Source organism: Dipodomys ordii, unplaced genomic scaffold (genome assembly GCF_000151885.1).
Source record: "Dipodomys ordii isolate 6190 unplaced genomic scaffold, Dord_2.0 Scaffold164, whole genome shotgun sequence".
NCBI classification, from domain to species: domain Eukaryota; kingdom Metazoa; phylum Chordata; class Mammalia; order Rodentia; family Heteromyidae; genus Dipodomys; species Dipodomys ordii.
The window spans coordinates 1,446,846-1,458,986 of record NW_012267380.1 but is presented as its reverse complement, the minus strand read 5'-3'; the positions used below and the strand labels follow the sequence as shown (position 1 = coordinate 1,458,986).

The 12,141-nt window shown below is 41.8% G+C and overlaps 1 protein-coding gene and 1 pseudogene across 1 annotated transcript in view; both read right to left on the bottom strand.

The window, feature by feature from the left end:
* The window catches only part of Auts2 (autism susceptibility candidate 2), an 824,367-nt gene that overhangs the window by 721,745 nt on the left and 90,481 nt on the right, over positions 1 to 12,141 (bottom strand). The window lies entirely within an intron of this gene.
* Positions 5,218 to 12,141, bottom strand: part of LOC105998454 — a 51,806-nt pseudogene continuing 44,882 nt past the window's right edge.

Below are 12,141 nucleotides of genomic sequence, written 5' to 3'. Positions count from 1 at the left end.
ATAAAGCTCTGCACCGTTCTTTCCCCTGTGATTCTCAGCAGTCGTAGTGATGCCTTCCACACAACGAAGCAACAACAGAGGAGCATGCAGGCATCAGGCATAGACGACAAGCAATGACAAGAATACTTTAAGCAGAACATTGTACTAGAAGCGAAGTCTCTTATGCAAAATGTACAGGAATTCTAAGACACAAGCTTGTCATACACAGCTCCAGGGCAAAAGATACCTCAACTTTCCGTGGCCATCCACTGCACTCTCAAACCTCAAGGTTAAGATAGGTCTCCTGAGAGCAAATCTCTTCAGCCACAATAGAAGCCTGAGATTTGTGCTTCTGTGGAGAAGGCAAAGGTCTCACCAGCCTCCTCAGTGTGACAAGTGTCCTGGCATTTAAAGGCTCTTGTTAAATCTTCCTGGAGTATCCTTTTCTTCATGTCACATTGTACCCAGGAGAGACAGAAGGATGGAGCAAAGCCTCAAAATAGTTTTATGTGAGACCCAATGGAAGAAATTGAGATTTCTGAGTGGGAATACTTGAGAGCTATAATACCTGTCTTAAAGAAAAACTCTCAAGGGCCTCAAGTATAAAAGAGGAAATTACATTTATTCAATATGACCGCAGAGAATAAAACAAGAACCACTAGTTCTCCAAAGCCACAGAAAGAACTTTCCCTCAATAGAAAGCAGGAACTACTGAACAGAAAATAGGAACTGCTCAAAGAAGGCAAGTGTCTGCATAGGCAGATGGGGTCACCAGTTGGAGGATGCTACACAAGCCCCTCAGGGACTCCAGGTATCTTCAAACACTAGGATTCTACAAACCAACTGTTAAGTGTCAAGTGGCTGGAGTTCCCTTAACAATGAAGTGGGAGGATTTAACAGAGAGGTTAAAAATGTGGTAATAAGCCTCCCACCCCTCTCACACACAGCACAAGTTACTTGAACTTGCTATGCAAAAATAATAGGTAAAAGGCATTTTATAATTTTCCCTGAGTCAGGAAATGACCAAAGTGCGACAAAAGTCCCTCCAACTAAAACAGGCAGAATAACCTTCCCCTCCCCCCCAAAGACATCTATGTCCTAAATCTTGTGATCTGTGAACATGTTCTTTCATGTGGCTAAGAGAATTCATGTCTGTGAAGGATGTTGATCTTAAAATACCCAGATCATCTTAGATTTTCTAGATGGGTCCAATGGAATTGCAAGCCCCTCTAAAATAGAGAAAGGAGGTGTGGCTAACTAAGCAGTAGGGAAGACAAGAGGCCTATCCCTGTGAGAATCTGAGCTCATCTGCTATTGGCGGCTCTGAAAAGACAAAGCCACACATCAAGGAATGTGGGATGCTTTCAGATTCTGAAACACAGGTGGTAATATACTCTCACCCAGAGCCTCAGGAGACATGTAACCCTGCTGATAGCTTGATTTAGCCCTGTTTTGTACATGCTGAACTCCCAACCTCCAGAACTGCAAGATAACAAATTTGTGTTCAAGGTACTAACTTTGTGGCAATTTGTTATGGCAGCAAATAAGAAACTAATACAAACACCTATGCACCTGACCTACTGTGCTTTCTTCAAGGATGATGGGTAATACTGCTTTATAGTTGAAAATAATCATCTTTGGTATACATTACATCAGTGAGAACCTTTGTCTGATATGAGAAAAATGGACTATGCAAAGATGGGGTTTCCAGCCAAAGTAACATAAACTGCAACCTAACTATTAAAATTAGTTTTCTGATGCCACATCACATGCTCAAGTGACATGCCTCGCATATAAGAGATACTCAATAAACCTTCAGAGATGTATACTTAAGAGTCCAAGTTCAAATAACTGTTTTGACCTCTTTTGCTGGCAGGCACAGATTTAATGCTTAAAAAATGTATCAAAAATAGTTTCCAATTAGTAAAAATAAGGACAGAGTATATCAGGTGGAGGAGATGAGACAGACAGACACAGAGATGGAAAAAGCCTCCCTTTCCATTTCATTAAGAAATCACTCCAAAAGATCACACTTCAGAAAATCTTCTACCCATATCATTGTTTCTTTTGTGTTGTCACAGCTGTTCCATGACCTCTGTTCTCCAATGCCTGCTAGTCTAAAGGCTAGGGCTTCTGAAAGGGGCTTATCAGAAATGAAAAGTCATTATTATCCACAGAGGCTCTCTTATTTCTAAATCTAAAGAGAAGTGAAGCTCAAGGCCATCATCCCCAGTAGAGAGAGATTTAATGATGGCTTCCCTGCAATAGACACCTTCTTTGGCTGGATGGTGATGCAGTGGTTTAGTCTCGGCTCCACAGCCCACTGCTGGGTTCACCCTCTCACACATCTGTCATCTACTAGAAAGTCCCGTGCTTCCTCTCTACCTGGTTTACTCACAAATGGAATCATCACATACCTACACCCCACAAGATCGTTAGGAGGACTGAGATGATCAATCACTGGGTTTTGTGCTTGACAGAAAGAAACCTCCACTAACAGATGTCCAGCACTTATCATCTAAACCTGAACCTCCTAGACTGTCCCTTTTGGGGACAATTTCCTATGCTTGGAAGAAAAGGTTGCTGTCCCATTAAATGAGTGGTTGAGGACCTCTAAGTGAGCTTTAGATTTCTGACCAGGCCCAACAAAAATTTTGAATCATTTCATCCCACCCTAGCAGGTGACCTGAAGTAAATATGACTCCTTACAATACTGTATTCCATCCAGAGGCCTTGCTGTCCACTATTTTGAATATGCCACATGAGCATGGTCAGAATTCACTTCCTCTTCCTGTGATAGCAAGTCTTTTCCACATCAATGTGTGCCTGTTCCTCAATAGCAGCCAGGCTTTCCTGACTAGGGACACAGCTGGGGGAACTTGCCTCAGTGTGTTCCTTGCCTGCTCCAAGTTTAAAAAAATAAAAAAAAAACCTCTTTGGGCTCTTTTACCTCTGTGCTTCTGACTATGTGCCCAACAGAACCCACTGTGTCCAAGTACAGTCACATTATCATGTGAGACCAATGGCCACCGACTAGTAATACAACAGCAGCCCTTGTCTCAGCTCTGACTACCTAGCCAGACTCGATATAACTCAATGATGGGAAAGGCGATGCCTCTGTTTCTGACAGGACTAGACTGGCTTCAGACAAAGTTCAGGGAGACCTACGAAGAATCTAGGTAACCAGATCTTGCTCCGTGCTTCTCAACCAAGGCTGTAAAAGGAACCTTGCCATTGGAGTGCCCCGCCGCCCCCAGGAAACCTCTGTTCTCAACTTCCAATATACCTGTGACTGCCTTCAGTTAAGGAAAACTGAAGATGCTCCCAGAGATCTCAGTCCTCTCGGCTGCACTCTACGCAGCTCTTCAGTCTCAGACGGGCCAGCTTGTCTGACCAGTTAAGCTTCATCCAAACACATTAGATTACAACTGTTCTCAACATTTCTGAAACATTTTGTCTCTTTTTGCTTCTTGGGGGGGAGGTTGGTGAAGCATTGGTTTTGGATTCTTGCTCATGTCTAATGAAAAGGTATACTAGCCCAAGAAGTCAAACTCACTTCAAAGTCAGGTGTTTCTGTTCAGACTAAGCCAGGTATAACCATGTCTTCCCCAGAATGTAACTGGGGATGTCAAAGTAATGTAACCTAAGGCATTAACCTCAAAATTTTTTATATAAACTTATCTTAAGAATAGGATCAGGGCTGGGAAGATGGCTCAGTGGTAGAGCACTTGCCTTGCATGCCTGAGGCTCTGGGTTCGATTCCTCAGCACCATATAAGCAAAAAGAAAAAAGCCGGAAGTGGCGCTATGGCTCAAGTGGTAGAGTGCTAGCCTTGAGCTGAAGAGCTGAGGGCCCAGAGTTCAGGCCCCATGACCGGACCCCAAAAAAAAATAGGATCAAAGAAGAGCCTCTGAACTGTGTGTGTGTGTGTGTGTGTGTGTGTGTGTGTGTGTGTGTGTGTGTGTGTGATTACAGGTGTGAGCTACCAGCTTTCAGCTTTGAACTTCTTAAAGCTGTATTGTAAAAGTCAAATAAATATGTATATTACAAGTACAATGACTGCTCAAAATGTTGATGGAAAGAAGTTTGTAATAGCTAAAATAAGATGCATAAACGGTCAGATAAGTTGATGTTAGGCGAAATAAACCCCAAGATAAGGACTCAAATGTTTTTTTTTCTTGCTATTGTTTCCAATATTGTTTCCAATATTGTTTCCAATTGTTGCTTTGTATGTCCCTCCCCTATGGTATAATCCCTGTTTTTACTTTATTTGATGTTGGTATAATATGTGGAGGGGCAGGGAAAAAACAAGTTGTTTAACTAGGGATACAGGTGGACCCATTGCAACAATGAGATGTACAAAATGTTATGTCAAAAAACTAACTTTACAACTTTGGCAGAGGGGGTGAAATGGCATGGAGGGTGGGAGGGGGGAGAAAGGGGGGGAGATGGGAAGGGGAAAGAAAGGAGGAGGCAACGATGCTTGATAAGAAATGTACTCATTGCCTTGCTCATGTAATTGTAACCCCTCTGTACAGTATTTTCACAATAAATAAATAAATAATAAAGTAAGAAGCATACTCTAATCATGGATTAAAAGATTCAATATCATAACTATTCCCAAACAGATCTATACATTTGACACTGAAATTTCAATCAAGATCTCAAAAGGTATCTCAGTGAAATCCATTAATTTGTACTATAAAGATAATAAAAAATTTATAACTTAAAAGAATCTCAGAAAGCTATTTTTTGGGCTCATGGAAGCAATTTTAATTTTCATTGTTGAATCAGAATACATAAGTTATATAACTGAACAAATTCCTTCTACAAAGTAAGTATTGATACCTAAATACAATCTTTTTCTTTCTTTTTTTTTTTTTTGGTCGTCATCATGGGGCTTCAACTCTGGGCCTAGGCGCTATCCCTTAGCTCTTCAGCTCAAGGTGAGCGCCACTTCCAGTTTTCCAGTGGTTTATTGGAGGTAAGAGTTTCACAGACTTTCTTGCCTAGGCTGGCTTTGAACTGTGATCTTCAGATCTCAGCCTCCTGAGTAACTAGGATTACAGGCGTAAGCCACTGACACCTGGCACAATCTTGTTTTTAACATGAAATAAAATCATACATACATAGTTTTATACTCATAAAGTATGTGCTGCTAAATTAAGTCACATAATAACAAGAACCATTAATGGAGCAAATTCAAGTAAAATGAAGATACTCCAGTGTTTTCATGATTCACTGAGCATCAAAAACCAACAATATTTTAGTCCTTTTCTTGTACATTTTTCTGTATCCACATTCTCTGCATCTGACTGGATCTCTGGATTTTATGTCACTTTCTGTGACACTCTCCACAGACATATATCAAGAACTGCTGCTTCAGGGGCTAAACATCCTTCTGAGTGTCCGTTGCTAGTACACAGCACAGAGAGAAAAACTTCAGGCCATGAAGCACAGAGAAACTTCACTCCAAGCTCGCCGATCCCCTGTCTTGTCACAGCATGACTACCGTAGCTAAGGGCTTCCCAAAAGGCTATTTTTTGTAGCTAAGGTAGTTCTAAAATTGCTATGGAAGGCAAAGCAGCAGAACCAGCAAACCAGGTTAAAAACAAGCAAGGTATAAGGAGTTCCATTTTAAGACTTGGTATAAAGATGGAACATGACTCAAGGCATGAGGAAAGGGCGAGACACACAGATGCAGTGGGCTCACTAAGCTGCTCACAGACTCCAGACAATTAAATCTTTGATAAAGGATGGTTGAAACAATTGGCTCTCCATGTGAAAAACATTATTTCAATCCATGCTCCATCAAGCACAAAAAACTCAGAATGAATCATCAACTTGAATGTAAAACCTAACACTTCAAAAACCCTATTAATATAAAATTTAAAAAAAGTGGGATTTGTTAGGAAATGGAAAGACTTGGAAAAAATTATATTAAGTGAAGTAAGCCAGGCCCAAAGAAACATAGGTCCCATGGTTTCCCTTATTTGCAATATCTAGTATATGTATGAGTCAAGCAGAAAAGGTCAGATAATGTGATGTCAGGAAAATGAACCCTTAGATATGTATTTTAATGTTTTTTCTTTCATGCATGTGTTTCTAACGCATTTATAAGATTATCTCTTTGTTGCTTTGTATGTCCCTCCCCCACAGTATAACCCCTGCTTTCACTATATTTGATGTCAGTATAACTTGTGGAGGAGATGGGGAAAAACCAGTTGTTTAAGGATACAGGTGGATCTGATGCAACAATGAGAAGTACAAGTTGTCATGTCCAAAACGAGCTTTACAACGTCGGTGCGGGGGGGTGGGGGGGGAAGGGGGTGGGGGGAGGGGGAAAGGAGAAGGATTGGGATGGGGGGAGGGGGAAGGCTGGGAAGGGATGGGAAGGGTAAACAAAGGAGGAGGCTGCAATGCTTGGTAAGAAATGTACGCATTATCCTGCCCATGCAATTGTAACCCCTCTGTACAGTATGTTCACAAATAAAATAAAATTAAATTAAAAAAAAACAAAAAAAAGAAAAAAAATTAAATTAAATTAAATTAAAAAAAAAAACAAAAAAAAGAAAAAAATCCAGACACCCACAAATGAGCACTGGTTTTCCCACATAAAACACACCACTAATAATTCTAATCTGTCTACAATCAAGAAAATAATTTGTAACATAAATCACAACTTTAAAGAAACAGTCAAAAGAAGTAAATTTAAAACAAGACTCAATCTTTCTACTATTCTTGAAAAACAAATAATAATTACCAACCACCTTTCTCTTGTCTGGCTTCAGCATGAGGTGAAGCCCAACTCCTGCCCAACTCTGAAAGTTACATTCATCTTTTAGCCTTCAGTTTTATGTTAATCACATGTGGAACACAAACAGGCCAAAGCAATAGGATGTAACCCCATAAACTAAACGGTCGGGTTTCTTATAGGAGTGTTAAAGGAATTCCAAAAGGGATAGTAGGAGAAAAAACAAAGGAGGGGGTAACAATGTTCAACAAGAAATGAATACATTACCTTACTCATGTAACTAACCCCTCTGTACAGCATCTTTACAATAAAACAATTTAAAAAAAAAAAGAAAGAAAGAAAGCTCAATCACACTTAAAATACTGTTCTACCTGACCTGAATGACTCATTTGATTCATGGTCTCATTCACTATGCCAGCCTAGTATTAATACACAAAGAGGAGGGGGAGCCAGCAGGAAGAAAGAAAAGAGTTGTGCAATATGCAAGGCAAACAAACTCTTAAGGACCATATCTGCCAGACCAGCTCTGAAAGTCAAAGCTTCTCCCACGGGCCAAATCATGCTTGGAATTCAACAGCGTCTACCTGCAACACCATTCAACAGATACTACATAGGTTGGTCTGCAATGCTTCCCTTTTAATAACAGAGTGAAATTTAACAACAGAAAGACATTCGTTTAACAGACTGAATTTTTCTTAGCATAGACATAGCCAGATCATCCAAAGAATGTCACACTCAAATCATCTTAGATATAAGACAGTGCACTCCTCAGAGAGGTATCAGATAAGATACTTCAATTTGTAACTCTAGGTCTAGACTCCCTTCTGTCCACTGGACCATAACCAGGAATGCAAATTCCTACTTAGCTTTTGTCCAAAAACCTATAGTTTTTCAAGGAGTAACAACAGATACTTAAATTCCTACAAAAGAACCCACCACCAGGTATCCACACCAGCCACTCTCCTAGAGACTGGGGTAGAACCAATACACTGCACTCCAAAGAGCAAAGCCAAAAGCCTCACACTCTGTTTCCTTAATTACCAATACATTTTATAACTAGAACATACAACCAATAACAAGCTTAATTATAACAGTGGGCATTTTAATTGCTTTTGGAAAACTAGCCAACCACCTGTGGTATACAGCTTCAAAAGGATGCAATCTCACAAGCTAATTAAGATTTAAACTCTGACAAACTGTAGCTCTCCCAGTGATACTCGGGTACATGCTGCACACAAGTAAGGTATATAAAAGGATAATTTAGAAACCACATATGGGAATTAAGGGACTTGTTTGATTTGATTTTGCTTTGTTTTCTGACAATAGAGAGCTGGAAAATGATCTTTCTTCAGTTCAAAGGGCAGAAGAAAGTCACACCAAATAGCTCAGACTTGTGTTGATTTATTCAGCTGACTTGAAAAGGTTCTGTCATTCTCTAGAATTTTTTGTAGCTTTTTAATTTTTTGGTTCTGGGGCTTGAACTCTGGGCTTGGGCGCTGTCCCTCAGCTCTTCAGCTCAAGGCGAATGCTCTACTGCTTGAGCCATAGCACCACTTCCTCTCTAGAATTTTTTAAAAGGAAAGAACTAAAAAGGAAAAGATCTTTGGGTGATATAACTGAAGCAATTAGTTAAATTTGCCAGATGAACACTATTTAGGAGGTTGCAGGGAAGCATAAATCAGTATTTATACTGAGAACAGGGACAGCCTCTTGGCTTGTTTCTAGTTTCCCCACACCCAGCTCTTAAAACAGTTTACAGCTCTGGTTTGGCTTATTTACAGGGGGAAATACTCATGGCAGAGGTTCAACATCAAGAAGATCCCTCTTGTGCCCTTTCACAGCATAATCGAACACATGGGTGCCTTGCCACCTGCACTACTGACCCACAGACAGGTGAAACAAAAGTGTGCTGTAGTAGTCATAAACATCTCAGCAGACAGGAGAGCACACTCATGGGTTTAACCCATCAGACGTGGCTCCACCCTACTCTGAGGGGAGAACTTGTGGCAACCACTTCATGGAGTAAAATCGTTGATTGTATTGCAGACCTCCCCCAGTGGGCCCTCCAGCTCAGACTTAGTCCTCTTTTAACTGTACTTTTCACTCCACCTGGACTGCAAAACAGGTGGTTTGTGATTTATACAAAACCCTCTCTCCCTCCTGGGATTCACACTAAGTTCTTAAACCCAGATCCACTCTGCTACCCCATTCCTGGGAAATACACAAAAGAGCCTCCTCTCTGGTGGCATTTATCCAGTGAAAACTGGATAAATGCCACCAGAGAGGAAGAAAAGAGTTTGCTAAAGCTTTCCTCTCTGCCCTCCAGCCTGTTCTTCCCAGGTAGTCTAAACCTGGCCACCTGCCAGTTTTGTGCAATCCTGCTAAGTCTGCTGGCTGCAGCAATCCCACAGCAACACTTTGTGACAGCTCCTAGCACTCAACAAGGAAGCAAGGCACCCCTAGGACAGAAGTAGCCACCCAGGCAGCGTGGTGGGACTGAGTCAACCAAGTCTATGCTCCTCCCTCAGCCCCCCCCCCAAAATGTCCTTGCCTCTACAGCAAAAAGCAGAAATAATTAAAGGTAGGACTGGTTATGTGCCAGAGATCGTTTTCTGAAAGGATTCTCAAAATGAATGAATAAATAAATAAAATCTACAACCTAACTATCCTAAAACAAAATTCAATAAAAAGCCACAAAAGCAGGACTTTCTTCATCCTCAAACATTATTTGCTCCTCCTCTAGAAGACAGTACAGGGAACAAAGAAAGCAAATAGTCACCACATAATGGGATTTTAACTGTGACCAAACATATTATCTAAAATAACAAACTATATGCCTGGTGCAAATGCTCTAAATAATGAGGACCCAACACTCTGTGCAGCATGAGAGTGGCTAGCATTTCTGGGTGCTTGTGAGCACCATGGTGTGGCCTGGAAATGGCTCCAAACTCACTGCTGACCACCACTCGGGTCCTTTGGGAAGTGGAGCTTGCCACTAATCCCCTCTTCTAGCTGATCCTGGAGTCTCAGTGCTTCTGAAAGGCTCTCAGAGACTTGCTGTTTGCACAAAACAAACAACTGTCAGACAGGATGGTATCTTGGTCACCCATGTAAAGAAAGCTTATGAGGCCTTAGGACAGTTTTTTCTGCATATGTTTCAGAGGTCAATAAAAGCAGGGATAGGAGGCAGGGCTTGGTAAGCTAAACACCAGTGCCTTCCTGGAGCCATCCAGACTTTCCTGAAACAAACTGACTTTGACTAAGAGCTTCAAAGGATCAAACACGTCACTCACAGCTCACTGTTAAGAGTCCTTCTGGAGCCAGAGACCCAGAAGAGGCAGTTTCACATTCAGTACCCCAACTCTGCATCCAAAAGCCCAAACGCCCAGACCTACTGCACCAGGAAAAGGCCTAAACTACCAAATAAAACTTTAAGTGTTTTACCTGTCATGTTCTCCCACCAACTGGACTGTCCAGTGGAATTCCAAGACCCGATGCAGGTGTATTAATCCCCCTTAAGTGGGGGTTTAAACTGTTTTGTTCAAAAATGTCTCTTTGGCATCCAAACCAAGGCCAGTACACTGCATCTGCATGTCACCCAGACCAAGGCTAACAACACTGTTCCTTTCACCTTCACAACAACCCAGGTAAGGAAACAAGAGATGAACATACATAGGTGGCACACCCAAAACAAGTCGCACGGCAGGCAGGTAGAAGCAGGGCATTCTTCCACTTGCACTAGGGCAGACTCATGTGCCCCGGTCATCACAATCAGGAGGTCTCCTGACCAGTGTGACCAGGAAATACTTTCTGAACAGCCTGCTATAAGTTCTGCACTGAACAGTTCTTCTGTGTACTGCTTTCTCCATCTGAAACTGTGGTTACAAAAAAGTTTGTGAAGAACACAAACTGGCTGTGGCACAATAATTCACACACTAAAACACTCAGAAAAGCTGCAATTGTTAAGGATGAGGACAGGGCACACCTATACAGAAAGCACTGTGGATGAGCACCAAGTATCTTAGACTGTTGGACCCACTGCAAATCTCTAAGAAAAGGAAAATCTTGCTTAACAGATCACATGACTGAAGGAAAACTCCAAAATGTAATAACTGATTTCTAGTCAAAGAACAATTCAGGTGTTCCCCAGCAAGAAAAGATTCCAAATAAGAATAACAAGGCTGAGCTTACCTGTGGAAACACACCAGCCTTTGTGACTGCTGAGCCCCAAAGCTTTGATGCTCCTTACCTCACAATATGCAAGGTCTCCTTCTCCTGTAAGCTGCTGAGGTAATGCACAATCTCATCCCACAGTACTGCACACGTTCCTATTTAAAGGACAGCAGCTTGGTGCAGCTGCACACCTGCAATTATTTAATGTCTAGTTAAGCTTGTCTCCATTTAATAAACTGCTTGAGAATTACAAAGACAATGGGAAGAAATGACATAAGCTAGAACTGAGAACTGGAAAGAAGGGCAGGAATTAGAAAACACAAGAAAAACTTCTCATAGTAGGTTTGGAGAAGAACAAACTATCTAACTCAAGTAAACTAGGTGATTCAACTTGACAGATATTTCCTGGCACCTGGCAGATGCCAGGCAGTGTCTCATCTATGGCAGAGGGTTCCTGTCCTCCTGCTGTGTGCTCAGCACATCCCTGAGCTACTTGCAGGAGGAAGAGTTGAGAGGAGAGAGTGCTCACATTTCCAGGCTTCTTAAAAGCTGTAGGATTAACTACTGCCCTTTCACTTCCTAACAACAAACTTTCAGAGCCCTGGGAAACACAGCTAACTTTCCTCTGTGGGAAACCAGAACCAAATGTACCAGGGCAATAAGCACCAATAGACATCACATTTTCACTCCTAGCTCCAGCTGCTCCCCTCACCAAAATAAATGACTTTGTCCTCCCTGTTGTTTTTTGGACTTCCCTTTGGTGAAACGAGATTTCAAAAAGGAAGGAAACAAAGTGGAAAGGCAGAAGAAGCGGGAGTGAGAGAGAAACCTCCAATTAGGGATTGAATCGTGTACCCTCAAATTCAGCTGCACTGCTAGCCCAGTACCCTAGGATCCATCGCTGAACTGAAGGAAAGCCTCTGAAGAGGGCTCAAGTTAAAATACGATCTTGAAGATGCAAACAACCCAGTACTAGACAGGTGTCCTTTTATACATGGATTCAGACACACTGAAGGATGATCACATGAGCATACCACAAGGTGATCCCATGTAAAGCAAAGAGTTGTCACAGAAGAAACCATACCTGCCAGAGGATGGCTTCCAGCCACCAGAGCAAGGAGAAAATAAGTGTATGTTGTGTGAGCTACCTGATCTCTGGAACTATGGCAGGGCTAGCAAAGTAAGTAACACGTGCACAGCTCATGTTTTGCGGGGCGGGGGGGGGGGGGGGGGGG